At 35.4% G+C, this 15,159-nt stretch overlaps 1 pseudogene; it reads left to right on the top strand.

Annotated features, from left to right (window-relative positions):
- The first annotated feature begins 9,561 nt into the window (after nt 1-9,561).
- Nucleotides 9,562-14,499, top strand: LOC130447919 (piggyBac transposable element-derived protein 2-like; annotated as a pseudogene).
- The last annotated feature ends 660 nt before the right edge of the window (nt 14,500-15,159 follow it).

The raw sequence follows: 15,159 nt of genomic DNA on the forward strand, positions 1-15,159 counted from the left end.
TGCATCAAGGTTTTGATAAGCAAGTTCATGAAGAGAATGTTTACTGGGAGCACGTATTACAGCGAGTTATAGCTGTTATTCGTACATTGGCAGAAAGAGGCCTTCCTTTTCGCGGTGCAGTAGAGAAATTTGGATCTCCTCAGAATGGAAATTTTCTAGCGTTACTGGAACTTATAAGTCAATTTGATCTCTTTTTAGCGGCACACATAACCAAATATGGAAACACCGGAAAAGGAAACGTCTCTTATTTATCTAAAACGATTTACGAAGAGTTGATTATGATAATGGCCCAAGAAGTACATGGGAAAATTATATCACAGATAAAAGATTCTAGATATTACAGTCTTTCAGTAGATTCTACGCCGGATTTGACGCACATGGACCAGCTCAGTGTAGTTATTCGCTATACAGTGCGGTCGTAAAGTATGGAATAAATTCAATACTTTCTAATCCAAGAGATATTTTCAAAAACCCTCGGACACGTCAATTTTATTTTTCGACGAGGATTTTTTTTAAGAAAAAATTAATATACAGGGTGTTCTCAAAAAAGCTGGGCAGGTAGCAACTTTGTTTTTTTAAATAGACACCCCCAATTTTCTTTACATTTTCGGATTCCTTGAAAAATTCTAAGCATTTTTCATGTAACACTCCCTATACCTAACTTTAACCGTTTTGAAATTAGAGGAATGAACAATTTACAATTAAATTATAAGTAGGCTATGACTTTTTGACACAAAACAGCGCTTATTTCATTTTGCTTTAAATTCGATATTGCCTAAAGTGTTTTTCGATTTCTAAATATCTATCAAAGTATCTTTTTGCATGGTCGCAATAGTTTTTTCTTTTTGAAAAAACATTTTTATAATTAATTTTATTATCAAGATGCGGCTTACTGAGACGCAAAGGATAGAAGTTTTAATCATGATTGGCTATGGGAATAGAACCAGAACGCAACAGGAAGTATGCGAATTATTTAACCAAAAATATTCCGATCGGACTCCAATTTCGCAATCAACAGTAAGTAAGATTGAAAAAAAATTCGAGAAATTGGTCATGTAAGAGATGCTCCAAAGTCTAGTAGACCATCTGTCTCAGAGGAAACATAATTGGATGTTTTATTAAGTGTCCAAGAACGGCCGCATGTTACAACTAGAGAACTGGCCTTAGAATTAAATGTTAGTAAAACGGCAGTGATCAAAACATTACATAAAAGCAAATACCACCCTTACAAAATGCAAGTCCTTCAAGAACTTTATGAAGACTATTATGACAGACGTCTCGAGTTCTGCGAACGTTTACAAGCTATGTGCCTTGAGAATGAAAACTTTGTGAAAAATATTGGGTTTTCGGACGAGGCTACGTTTAATTTAAATGGAGAAGTAAACACGCAAAACTACCGTTATTAGTCGGACGTAAATCCGCATTGGATGCGCGAAGGCCATACTCAGTATAGGGAAAAAATTAACGTATGGGCGGGTATTGTAGGGCCCTTTTTCATTGAAGAAAGTTTAACTGGTGAAAGGTATTTGCAGCTTTTACATAACGATGTTCTACCAGCCCTAGCAACGTTATATCCGAGAGAGAATTTACCTAATGTAAACATTTGGTTCCAACAGGATGGCGCCCCGCCACATTACCATGCACAAGTTCGCGCATATTTAGATCAAATTTTGGCGAATAGGTGGATTGGAAGAAGGGAGGCGATCGAATGGGCTCCAAGGTCCCCGGACTTAACCCCTTTAGACTTTTTTCTGTGGGGTTACATAAAAGGAAAAGTTTTTAAAACAAAACCTGCAGATATGGAAGAATTAAAAAATCGTATTACTCAAGAAATGCGACGAAATACTTTGACTTAAATGTAATATCGAGGCGAATTTTTCGCTCTAATTTCAAAACGGTTAAGTTAAGTATAGGGAGTGTTACATGAAAAATGCTTAGAATTTTACAAGGAATCCGAAAATGTAAAAAAATTGGGGGTGCCTATTTAAAAAAACAAAGTTGCTACCTGCCCAGCTTTTTTGAGAACACCCTGTATATTAATTTTTTCTTAAAAAAAATCCTCGTCGAAAAATAAAATTGACGTGTCTGAGGGATTTTGAAAATATCTCTTGGATTAGAAATTATTGAATTTATTCCATAATCTACGACCGCACTGTATAAAAGATGGGCAGCCAGTAGAGCGATCTCTTACATTTATTGAATTGAAAACGCATCACACAGGAGATGAACTGGCAAAGCACACTCTTCAATACCTTGAAGAACATTGTGGATTAGATTTTTCAAAATGTAGAGGCCAGTCTTATGTCAATGCTTCATATAAATCTGGGCGTTACAATGGCATGCAGCAGAAGATTCTAGAGGCGAATCCGTTTGCAATAATATCCCATGCGCAGCCCATTCGCTCAATTTAGTGGGTCGAAGCGCCGTGGATTGTTGCCTAGCACCTGTAAATTATTTTTTTTCATTAGTTCAAAATCTATACAATTTTTTTTCTGGTTCAACCATAAGGTGACGCGTATTAACAGATCATTTGGGTAATGAAAGTGTTTTGAAATCTTTATCAGAAATGAGATGGGAAGCACACGCTAAAGCGACATCAGCTATTTCAGACATATAACAAAATTATAGATGCATTAGACGTTATTTCTGTGGATGACATGCAAAAAGGAGAAACCAGAAGAGAAGCAGATAATTTGTCGAATAAACTACAAGAATTGGAGTTCGTACTCATGTTGGTCATGTGGGACGAAATTTTGTAAACCTTCCAAAAAGTCAGCAAGGTATTACAAGACCCAGAAGTTACTCTAGAGACTTGCGCTAATCTCTACGAATCATTCGTGAATTTTTTAGAAAAATTGAGGTACGGCTTTGATTCTTTCGAAGCCCGCGCAAAAGAAAAGCTACCAGATGCGGAATATAAAGACAGCCGTCAAAGACGAAGAAAGAAAATGCCCAATGATGGTTCAACTCCTGAAGTAAGTTTCAGCCCAAGAGAACAATTCAAAATAACGTGTTATTATAGCATCATTGATAAATTAAATGCAGAAATGCGAAAAAGAGGATAAATATACAAAGAAACAGCAGACAAATTCTCATTCTTAAATAAAATACCCGATGCCGATAAGGTTATGTGTCCCGATCAAACTGCAGAAAACAGTGAGCACAGCACAAATCTAGTAAACACATATCCAGAAGACCTAACACAGAATTAATAACAGAAATTCAACAGTTTCATTCATATGTCATAAGTAAAATAAGTTCCAGACCCAGTGTTTCGGCTCCCACAAGTTTACATCATACTCACGCGCAATTGAATAAAATAATACATGATGATACGATTGAATCAGCTTTCCCTAATGTGGAAACAGCCCTGCGTATATTTTTATCGCTTACACGACTCTACAAAAAAATTTTCGTTCTTTGTCCTAAAGTTTATACTATTATTTTCCAGTTAGTTATGCACAAAAACGAAAAGAAAATACCTTTTTTCGGTATAAAGTTTGCTTTTGTGATAGTTATAATAATAATACTCATTTTTCAATTTTTTCATAAATTTTAATTGATTTTAATATTTTTAAAAAGACCGCGCGGTGAGAGTGGGGTATTAACGTTTACACTGTGCCGCTAGATGGCACCCGAGTGATAAACAACCATCGGGTATTATTTACAAGCCCAGAATAACTTAAAATGTCTTCACGAAAGTGCAAATACGATGCTGATGCATTTTGTTTTATATGTGGTCAAGTTCGAGACGTGAAATATGAACTAAAGACATCTCACGTTCTCTGTGAAGCCTATGAAGCATATTTTGACTGTCCTGTACGGAATCAAGATAAGCCATGGGCTCCACATGTTGCTTGTAGTTATTGTAAAAGGTGTTTGGAAGGTAAGCAATTTTTATTTAATTAAGCGATGAATCCAAAATAATAGACATATTAATTTTTATTTTTATATTTTTAGGTTGGTATCGAGGTGAGAAAAGGTCTATGAAATTTGCAATACCAAGGATTTGGCGAGAACCAAAAGACCATATTACTGACTGCTACTATTGTATGGTGAATCCGAGTAAAAGACGTAGAGGTAAAAATGCAAAACCTATTGAATATCCTGACCTCGAATCTTCTTCTGCTCCAATTGCTCACGACCTGACACGACCAGTACCTGAGCCACCAAAAAAATTATCGCAGAAAAGTAGCTCATCTTTTAGTTCTTATAAAAGTAATTCCGAACACAACGGAAATAAATTTCCGTCTCTTCCAATTGCTCACTCAGTACATCTTAAAGAAAATTATGAAAGTGTCAAAATATTGCTTGAATCTGTAAAGTATCGTGAGTATAACTGGGAGCTGATTGTTGATTTTAAAATGGTGGGATTTTTAATGGGTCTACAGGGTGGATATACAAAGTATCCGTGTTATTTGTGCTTGTGGGATAGCAGAGCGGATTCTAAACACTATATTCAACGGTCATGGCCTGTAAGAACAGAATTGTGTGTCGGAAAACAGAACGTCAAATTTGAGCCGATTGTTGAAGCGGAAAAAGTGTTAATGCCGCCTTTGCACATTAAGTTAGGGTTGATGAAACAATTTGTTAAAAAACTGGATGAAACTTCAGAAGCTTTTGGATACTTAAAAAAATTTTTCCGAAGTTATCGGAAGCAAAGGTTAAAGCTGGGGTTTTTTTGGTCCGCAAATAAGACAGATTTTCGCCGATGAAAAATTTCCAACGTTGCTGAATCGTACTCAAAAAACAAGTTGGAACAGTTTTAAAGCAGTAGTTTCTGGATTTTTAGGAAATAATAAAGCTGAAAACTACGAAAAGTTGGTTGAGGATATGCTTACAAATTTTAAGGCCATGGGCTGCAGGATGTCATTAAAAGTACATATGATGCATGCTCATTTGGATAAATTTAAAAACAATATGGGAGCCTATTCCGAAGAGGAAGGAGAACGTTTTCATCAGGACATCATGAATTTTGAACAACGCTATCAAGGCCAATACAATGAAAACATGATGGGCGACTATATTTGGGGTTTATTGAGAGAAAGTAGCTATGAACATAAAAGAAAAAGTAAAAGTGTGCACTTTTAAGTTATTTTCCACTTTTCTGTAAGCTAATTTGATAGTAAAACTTAATAAAAATAATAAAAAATTTTTTTTCAATAGTTTTATTTTCAATCAAAAATTAAAATCCGAGATTTTTAAAAATTTCGTTCAATCAGTCTTCTAAGCACAAAAGCAAAGTTTTTCATGCCATATATTTTTTTTCCGTCTTATTACGACCTAAACTACCGAAATTTAATGCTTTGCAATCAAAGTCAAATTTCATGTTGACCCGTGTTATCATAACAAATTGCTCAGCGGAACGTTCTTCCTCAAAATTAAAAATATTAAAAAATGAAAAAAGGACAAAGATGATCCAAGAAAGGCTCGATAATTTATCAATATTGTACATAGAGTCCGGATATGTTAAAAACGTTAGACCTTAATACTATCTTGCATGAATTCAATGCCCGGAATAGCCGCATTTCAATAAATAAATAAAATTATGCTTTGGTTTTTATTGTTGTCGCACCTACTCTACTTCTAAAGTACGTTACATCTCGTCATCTTATTTTACAAAAAACCAATGTTTTTAGGCGGTAAAGATTTAAAGACCGATTCTAGTTGGCATACGGATAGGGGGGCCCACAGGCATGGATAGTGGGCATCAAGTAGTCTTAATCCGTCACTGCAGATACATGGGGAATTGGCAGGAGTTCCAATGGATGGATGAAAGCAGAACTGTCTTATGAGTATATTGCAAATATTTTTCATCCATTTCTAGTTAAAAAGGGCACACAATTTCCTGTTGTTTTATTTGTGGATGGCCACGGCACACACAATTCGTATCAGCTGAGTGACCTCTGCTCCCAATTGAAAATTATTCTGATTTGCTTGTATGCAAACTCTACACGAATTTTACAACTGGCCGACGCACAGTGAGCCGTTTAGTACAAGCTAGGTGGACAAAAGTCAATTCAAATAATCGATTAATCGATGATTTTATAGTAATATGACCTCTTTATAGACGTCGATTCTAGGTATAATTTTTTTTTTCAAACTTCGAGAGCAATGAGTTATAACCGGTTTAAATGTAGTGAAAAAGTAATTCTTGTTTTGTAAACAATTTAGTTGCCACTTGGTATTAGTTCATATAACATCTAAACAGATTGGAAGTGAAGGATATTTCTTTTGCTGTGATAGATTTTACTTTAAAGGGTAAAGAGTTTTTTATTTCATTTAATATTTAATTCCAATAAGAGCCATTATCTGTTATAATAGGGTTTGGAAAATTTACTCTAAAATTCGAATTTTTTTTTCAATTCAATTTTCTAACGTACGCAGCTACTTTTATCCACATGTATCCAGGCAAATTTTTAATATTGTATAGCCACTACCCTAGGCTAACTAATGATATATAATATAGCTCCACGTTGGTTCCCGATTTTTTTAAAATTATTTTTTTCAGATCGCGTATGCATTTTATCAAAAATGGAATTGTTTGAAGAATGGATGAAACATTCCAAAGAGGACCGAAATTTTCGTCTATTGCATTTTATTATGCAAAAATTTTCCTTAATGGGTGTGACTGATGATTTCCAGAGATATTTGCAATTGAAAATTTCAAGTTATTCTGCCAAATTTTCTCAAAAGTGGGCTGCAGCCAATTACATGATGGACCGTTTTTTGAACGACAATAAAAATTGGTTAGAGGACACAAATATTGAATTTAAATTCAGCATGCATCAGCCATGTGCTTCCTCATCATTTGGAGGAAATATTCCTCAAGGTCGGCCCAAAAAGAACTTTGAGGATTCATCTTTTAAATCCAAAAAACGGAGGGTTGAAAACTTAGTGCGTTCGAGAAGTGCCAGCGAATTGACCACAGCTGCTGAAATAGCAAATCGATTGTCCGGTCATAGAAACATTGCTACCGTGATTAGAAAAAGTTCTGAATCTTCTAAAGAAAAGAAACCTGTTCATGTTATTTGTGGGGGGAGGCAGTTGACCAGTGACGAAGCATTGGCTTATTATGTAGACTCTAAGTGCACCAGTCACTCTTACAAACTGGCGCGTAAATGGTCACTGAAGGCGGGTCATCAAGTATTTCCGTCTTATAAAAGTCTAATTGAATCCAAAAGATTGTGTTACCCATCTACCGACCATATTTCTGTAACAGACACACGTGCCGAAATTAAACTTCAAGCTATACTGGATAAAACCCCTGGTCGTTTAATTGAAGCACAAAGTGAAGTTCTGAAAAACATACCTGTTGATTCGTCATTCACATTGATTAGTAAATGGGGATGTGACGGAAGCTCTGGTCACAGTACTTACAAACAGATGTTTGCGAACTCCAATGCTACTGACGAGTTTCTGTTTGTATTTTCATTTGTTCCTTTGAGGTTGAGTGACGGTCAAAATATAATTTGGCAAAATCCACGGCCATCATCTACACTCTATTGCCGGCCCATAAAATTCATTTTTTCAAAGGAAACAAATGAATTTACTATAACAGAAACTAACAAAGTTTTGGATGAAGTATCTCAACTTATTCCAACATCTTGTAGTGTTGGCGAATCTCGAGTTACTGTGAGCCATCAGCTTTTATTCACGATGACCGATGGAAAAGTATGCAATGCTTTGACTGACACACGTTCTCCACAAAAATGTTATATCTACGGTTCTACTCCAAAAATGATGAATGGCGAATCAAAAGATGTGTTTGTTAAAAAAGAACATTATGGTTTTGGTTTGTCTACTTTACATGCTTGGATCCGGTTTTTCGAGTGCTTGTTGCACATTAGTTATCGTTTGGATATAAAGAAATGGCAAGCGAGAGGTGATGATAAATCTAATGTGCAACAGCGCTCGGAACGAATCAAGCAGAAGTTCAAAAACCAGATGGGACTTATTGTAGACAAACCAAAACCTGGTTATGGGAACACAGCTCGCAGGTTTTTTATGAATCCGGAACTGAGTGGGGAGATTACAGAATTGGATGTTAATCTAATCAAGAACTTCGGTATTATATTAAGAGCGCTATCATCTGGCTATGACATCAATTTGACGGAATTTGAGCAATTTTGTTCTGATACCAGAGCCCTTTACCTCAATCTGTATCCTTGGTACTATATGCCTGTTACTATGCACAAAAATCATGTACATAGTACGGAGGTTATAAAAACATGCATCCTCCCAATCGGGCAGCTCTCGGAGGAATCTCAAGAGGCCCGAAATAAAGATTGCCGTAGATTCCACGAGCACCATACAAGGAAAATATCGCGTATTTCCACAAATACAGATTTGCTGAATATGCTCTTGATAACATCCGATCCTGTAATTAACTCACTTAGAGAAGTTCCTAAAAAAAGAACCGAGAATTTACCGGTGGAAATTTTAAATTTAATTGTCCCGCCTTCAATACCAACTTATCAGGTAGCAAATGATGTTCAATCTAGTGATGATGAAGATAACTTAGCACCTGATTCGTCTGATGTTCAAATTGATAAAGAATCATCTGAGGATAGTTACTAGACTAAAAATTTGTTTGCTAATTTAATTTAATGCTGTTTATTTCTATAATCTAAATTATAATTAGTATAAAGTATGTAAATATATAATTGTATGTAAAAATAGTATAGTAATAAATTTTATTTAGAAATAGTACAGTATTTAGTATAGAAATTGTGGTTTTTGAAAGCTCTGGATTCATATAAATAACATATAGAAATAGAATAAATGTGAAAACAGTATGATGTAAAAAAAATGTAAATTTTTATACATAGAGTTAATAGTGTTTCTCCTTAGAACAATAGGTATCGATTAAATACATTATTTTTCAATTTTTTTTTCAATATAGGTATTCGCCAAGCTTCTGAATCATCAATTAATGCATAACTGTTCAAGAAAACAACAAAAAATCATTTATCGTAAACAAAATAATCAAACCGTAGAATGAAATGTTTTTGTCCACCTAGCTTGTACTAGGTGACTCACTTTGCGACGTTTCAGCTTTTAAACTGCTCAAAACGCATTGGAAAAAAGGCGTATTAGAATGGAGAAGACACCATATTTCGGAGTCATTAACCCAAGAAAAATTTGCTCCTATTTTACAAAAAATAATTGAAACTTACATGAAACCTGATATTATAAAACACGGTTTTGTTAGTACTGGTTTGTGTCCATGGGATCCAAATGCCATTGACTAATCAAAATGTCTTGATAAAAATAATACTGATCAAGAGCCCAAAGAAGAAGACGAAGTTATGATACCTCGGTCAAAATTTGAAGAAATAGTCGACGTTAATTTAATTAACCCTATAGAGACGAACGTGACCCTATGGTAACGGTGCTCCTCTCATTGTTCTATTGTCTCCCTCCTTTCTAATTATACCTGAAAACGGCTGCTTACTTCATTTTCCGTGTCTTGAACCCCAGATTGTCAGTTTAGAAGTGGAAACAGTGGAGTAACAAGTGTTTTTGTGATCGGAAATTGAAATCTTCCCTTTTTTCAACATGACTATGGAGTTTGGGTAAGTCAATTTTTACTACTTTCAACTAATATTTTTTACTCTAGTGCAGTGTTTTTCTTTTCATTACACCTTAAAGTAATTGTGTAAACAAACAAAATCATTCTACAACATTTACATCGGATGTAATGAGAACGGGAATTCGTGTGTTACCACACGGTTACGTTCGTCCTTGCCACTACTTTTTTTCAAATGCTCTTGTACAAACAATTTTTTTTCATACATATATTCTTTAATCAGTTTCTCTCAATATAATTGAATATTGCATCATTTTCATCGAAATCGTAGTCGGTTTATAGTTCAATAGAAATAAAACTAATTTTTGATTTGTATTGATCCAATTTCATAAATCAAGCTAAGGCGGTCGTAAATAATTTTTCTAAATTTGCCTTAGAATCCCCTTCATATAACGCCACATTGTTTGTTTAATTCATGTTTATTTTCAGTTTCTCGCATTGATCTCCTCTGTTGCAGAGAGAATTTGAAATTCGTCGGAATAACGGTAGAGGAGGCAATGCAGATGTTACTTGCACCGTCAGATGACGAACAAGAACCTGATGTTGAGGCAATATTCATAACTCCTCCAGAACCAAATGTTCTTTCAGAAGAAGACAGTGCGGACGAAGATGAGGGTGGATTGCTTGACAATCTGGGTGGCAGGCAATTAGCGGCAGATGCAGAAATCAGACTGATGGGCAGAAAAGATTAAATTGATAAATCAGTGATGGGTTTCGTTCCTACAGGCAAAAGAAAATGGATAGGAGAACTTTTTTCTCAACCAACCGATGCGTTCGGAAAATTCAATTATGATGAGTACAAAGGCTTAACACCAGCAGACTTTTTCGAATTATTTATTGATGATGAGATAATTCAGCTCGAGTCGGAAAAATAAAACCTTTTCAAAAACTCTTCGAGTCCTCAAATAAAAAAAGAAGAAATATGGTAGTAATAGCAATTTTGATTCTCTCGGGATATAACGTTTTGCCTGGGAAAAAATATTACTGGGATACGAAAGATGACATGCATAACGAATTGGTGGCAAACTCAATGCGGAGCAGAACCGGACTTAGGCATGGGCCAACCCGGGCGTACGCCGGGGGCCCCCGCTGCGGGGGGCCTCGCGAAGAGCCATATGATTGATATTTACATATTTTGAACATATGCGCAATCATTTTAAAAGTTCCGAAAAATCATATTTAAAAAAATGAAAGTTGCGCGCAATGCAAGGTATCGCTGATTTATTTTTTAAAATCACAACGACGAGTTATAAACTACGCTTCCCCCGGATGAGCTGTAGATATTTTATTACATATTCACGAGTGTACGCGAGCGCTTGTTTTTTAGGCTTTCTTGAAATCACCTCGTACATTGCGAAACATAGGAAACACTGCATTCTCGGAACAAGTGATCGTGTTTTGTTTTACTGCGCTCTACTCGCATCAATAGCAATAGCAAAAAACGATTCAATTCTAATACTTTTTGTTGATATTGCCAAGGTGCAACGTCATTGAATCATATTTTTGAGTTTAAACTTGTGAGTGTGAGTTCTGCTCTTTTTGCTGTTACATATCAGGTGAGAGGACATTTTTATATTCCAATACAGTTTACTCCGATTTTAGACAGTGCCATTAGTGTAGATATATTTTATATTTTCAAGGTGGCTGTCAGAAAAAAAAATGAAAAGAACTTATGAAAGTGGAGCCGTAAAAAGAAAAAAAGCTAAACAAATTGAAGTACAGAAATCGAAATTGCCGAAAATAGATACATTCTTTCCACAACAAATCGTTGATTCGGATGTTCAGGGTAATTCTACAAATGACGCGCACGAAATATCGAGCAGTGAAAATGTAGTTTCTCTGTGTGACAATGCCATTGAAAATAATGCAACTGTGACTACCGATAATGTGGCTAATGAAAAAATTGAATCGGAGCAAAATACAGGCATTGTAGAAAGAGTAAATACGCACGAAGAGTTGGAAAATGTTGGTTCTCAAGTAGCAATGTAAATAGTACGAATACTATCTATGAATGTGATCCAGGACTATGAGACATCAATGAAAATATGATAAATTATTGGGTTGAAAAAGGGCCTTGTCAAAATATTGAAAAAGGATTTAATACTTCGTTGCGCGAGTACCAAGAAAATGACCAAGTGAAGAAGAGATTTTTGACGCATACTGCTTTTAAACGCGATTTACCAAATGGAGAAAAAGCTGATCGCGCGTGGTTATTATTTTCACAGCATCGAGGAAGAGTGTACTGTTTTTCTTGTCGCCTGTTCTCTATGAGCGATTCGCCTTTCTCAAAATCAGGTTTCAACGATTGGAAGCACGTTCATGAATCGTTGAAAGAGCATGAAAACAGTTTGGATCACCGAAAAAGCATGGTAGTCTATTTGGAGCGTCAAAAGAAAATTAACTGTTTAGATTCTGAATTAACGATACAGTTTCAAAGTGAGAGAGCATATTGGAGGTATGTTTTGGAGTTTTGTGTAAGCGTAATCATATATTTGACATCAAGAGGGCTGCCGTTGCGTGGTAAAAGCGATAAATTTGGTGAAAGACCACATTAAAAAATATGGCAATGTGGGGTCAGGCGTTACTAGTTATTTTTCAAGTACCATTGCCGATGAATTGATAGAAATTCTTGCACACAGAGTACTTTCGTTAATAATATCTGAACTAAAATTAGCAAAATATTATTCAATCTCTGTTGACTCCATCCCAGATAGAAGTCAACAGATCAATTGACTTTCATTGTGCGCTATGTGTTGAATGGTAAAGTAGTTGAAAAATTTATTCAATTCGCGAGTATTTATTTAATGTAGTAGTATCTCTTTTGAAACATTATGACATTTGTTTAGCTGAATGTCGAGATCAATTTTACGATAATGCGCCGAATATGTCGGGTTGCTATAAAGGCCTCCAAGCGAGATTTATACAGGTATGCCCAGAGGCGGTTTTTGAAGGTTGCTCGGGACATTCCCTTACTTTAGTCGGAACTAATTCCGTTTCATGTCACGCGCTAATAATTTCATTTTTTAACACTATGCAAAGTTTATATGTTTTTCTTTCGGCTTCTCCATACCGCTGGGAAATTTTCACATCACAGGGAGTCACTCTTGTTCTAAAAGCTTTGTGCGGTACCCGATGGTCTGAGAGAGCCGACGCGGCTCAAGCTATTAAAGAAAATTATTCCAAAATTCAAAAAGCTTTGGAACTTTTGAGTGTCGATATGAAGCAAGACGCAGATGCTCGACATCAAGCTTTGTGTTTAATGAATAAAATGCAAGAGTTTGAAATCGCTTTTCTGGCGGTGTTTTGGAATGACGTATTGAGCCGCATGAATAAAATCTCTAAGCTTTTACAAAAGGAAGATGCAGACCTCGCTCTGGTTGTGCATTTGTTGACATCCTTGCAAGCTTTAACCAAACCACACGTTCAAAATTTGCAGATTATGAAAAAGAGGCGATGAAACTGATAGGCTGTTCTACTACTATTTACAAAGAAAGCAATAAGCGCGCCAAAAAGCCAAACCTTAAAAATTAATATGTACAAAATTCGACTGACGCTGTTGTTTTAACAGCAAGAGAGAAATTCAGGACCGAAGTATTTTTAGTTGCAGTTGACAAACTATCTTCCGAATTAGCTCGAAGGAGTGCTCAATATAAAGCACTTTTTGAGAGATTTTCTTTCATCACCGAAATTCTGACGTTGAGTGATTTGCAGATTTCAAACTCTTGTGAAAAGCTATGTACTTTTTACCCTAAGGACTTCGATGCAGCCAATATAGAGTCTGAATTTATTCATTTTAAATGCCATCTACTAAACGCAAATGTTTTCGAACCAACCAAAAAACTTTTCATTGGTGAAATGTATCAATTTATATATGAAGAAAAACTATTTGCTATTTTTTCAAATGTTGAGATCGCTATGCGAATATTTTTAAGTATAATGCCATCAAATGCTAGTGGGGAAAGATCGTTTTCAAGGCTCTCCTTAATTAAAGATGACCACCGAACCACAATGACTCAAAAAAAACTAAATCAATATAGCGTATTGTGTATTGAAAATGAGCTACTGAAATCGATTGACTGCACTAGTGTTATTGAAGAGTGTAGCAAAATAAGAAAAAAATGTTTTTAATCTATGAACGTAATTTTGTTCTATTTTTAGTTAGAAATAATGAATAAATTGACTATAATGAAAAATCAACTTGATGTAAGAATTCACGTAAAAACGCCCGCCTTACATAGGCCCCTTAAGTATTTTGGCCCGGGGGCCACGATGACTCTAAGTCCGGCTCTGATGCGGAGGGATCGATTCATACAAATAATGAAATATCTACATATTGCTGACAACAGCAAAGGAGCATCGGCAACAGACAAGATGTGGAAGCTTCGTCCTATGATGGACATATTAACAAAGATGCAAAGAAAAAACTGCCTTACAAGTTTTATTTCGATAATCTGTTCACGGAAATGAATTTATTAAAACATCTGAAGGATGTTGGCTACAGTGGAACAGGGACGATAAGGGAAAATCGCTTGCCAAAGGACTGTCCTCTTTCTACAAATCAATTCATGAAAAAATCAAAAAGAGGAAACTCAGAAAGTTCGCTAGAATGGGCCGATGGAATATTCGTCAATAAATGGATGGATAGCTCCGTAGTTACCGTTGCTTCGACAGCTTACGGCTCGACACCACAATCACAGGTGAAGAGGTACAGATAAGAAAAATATTACGGTAACACAACCTAATTGTATAAATATGTACAATAAACATATGGGAGGCACTGACCGCATAGATGAAGATTTGGCAAAATGGAGAATATCCATTAGGAGCAAAAAGTGGTGGTGGCCAATATTTACATGGATGATTGATGCAGCAACAAATAATGCCTGGGTAATGTACAGGAAATCAATAGGGAATATAACGAAATTAAACTTTCGTAGAGAACTTTGCCAAACGTATTTGAAAAGGTACAAAACTGACTCAAAGTCCCTTGGTGAAGGCTGAAGGCTGAAGGCAAGAAGAGGAGAGGATGTGCAGGAAAGGATTGTAGTTCGGTTATAAGAACAATTTGCGAAAAGTGCGAAGTTGGGTTGTGTGTGCGATGTTTTTCGGGTTTCCATAAAAAGTGACAAAATAATCATTATTTTTGTAACAGAAAAAGTAATAATAGTTAATAAATGACGATTTTTTAGTTTGATTTATTTGTTTTTATTTTTACCTCTCAAGGATGAAAGTGAAAGTGACACTTTCCCAGGACGAAAAATAATTTATTTTTTATTTTTGTTCCTATGACTTTAAATAGCTAATTAACAATTGTACTGAAAAAAAAATAAGAATTAATTAAAAATTTTAGGCTCGTTTTGCATCGTCTTGTTAATTGAATTTATACTATTTTTAATTATCTGAGTATATAAGATGCAGATTAAACAGCCAATTACGTTAATTATCAGTATTTAGACGTTGGTATCTTTCTTAAAGTGCCAATCACTATACCGTTTACCCTATATGCTGAATTAGAAGAACAGGTATGTAAAACACTTCCGGCATTCCATGCTATTACTGGCTGTGAT

This window comes from Diorhabda sublineata, chromosome 8, assembly GCF_026230105.1.
Source record: "Diorhabda sublineata isolate icDioSubl1.1 chromosome 8, icDioSubl1.1, whole genome shotgun sequence".
Lineage (NCBI taxonomy): Eukaryota > Metazoa > Arthropoda > Insecta > Coleoptera > Chrysomelidae > Diorhabda > Diorhabda sublineata.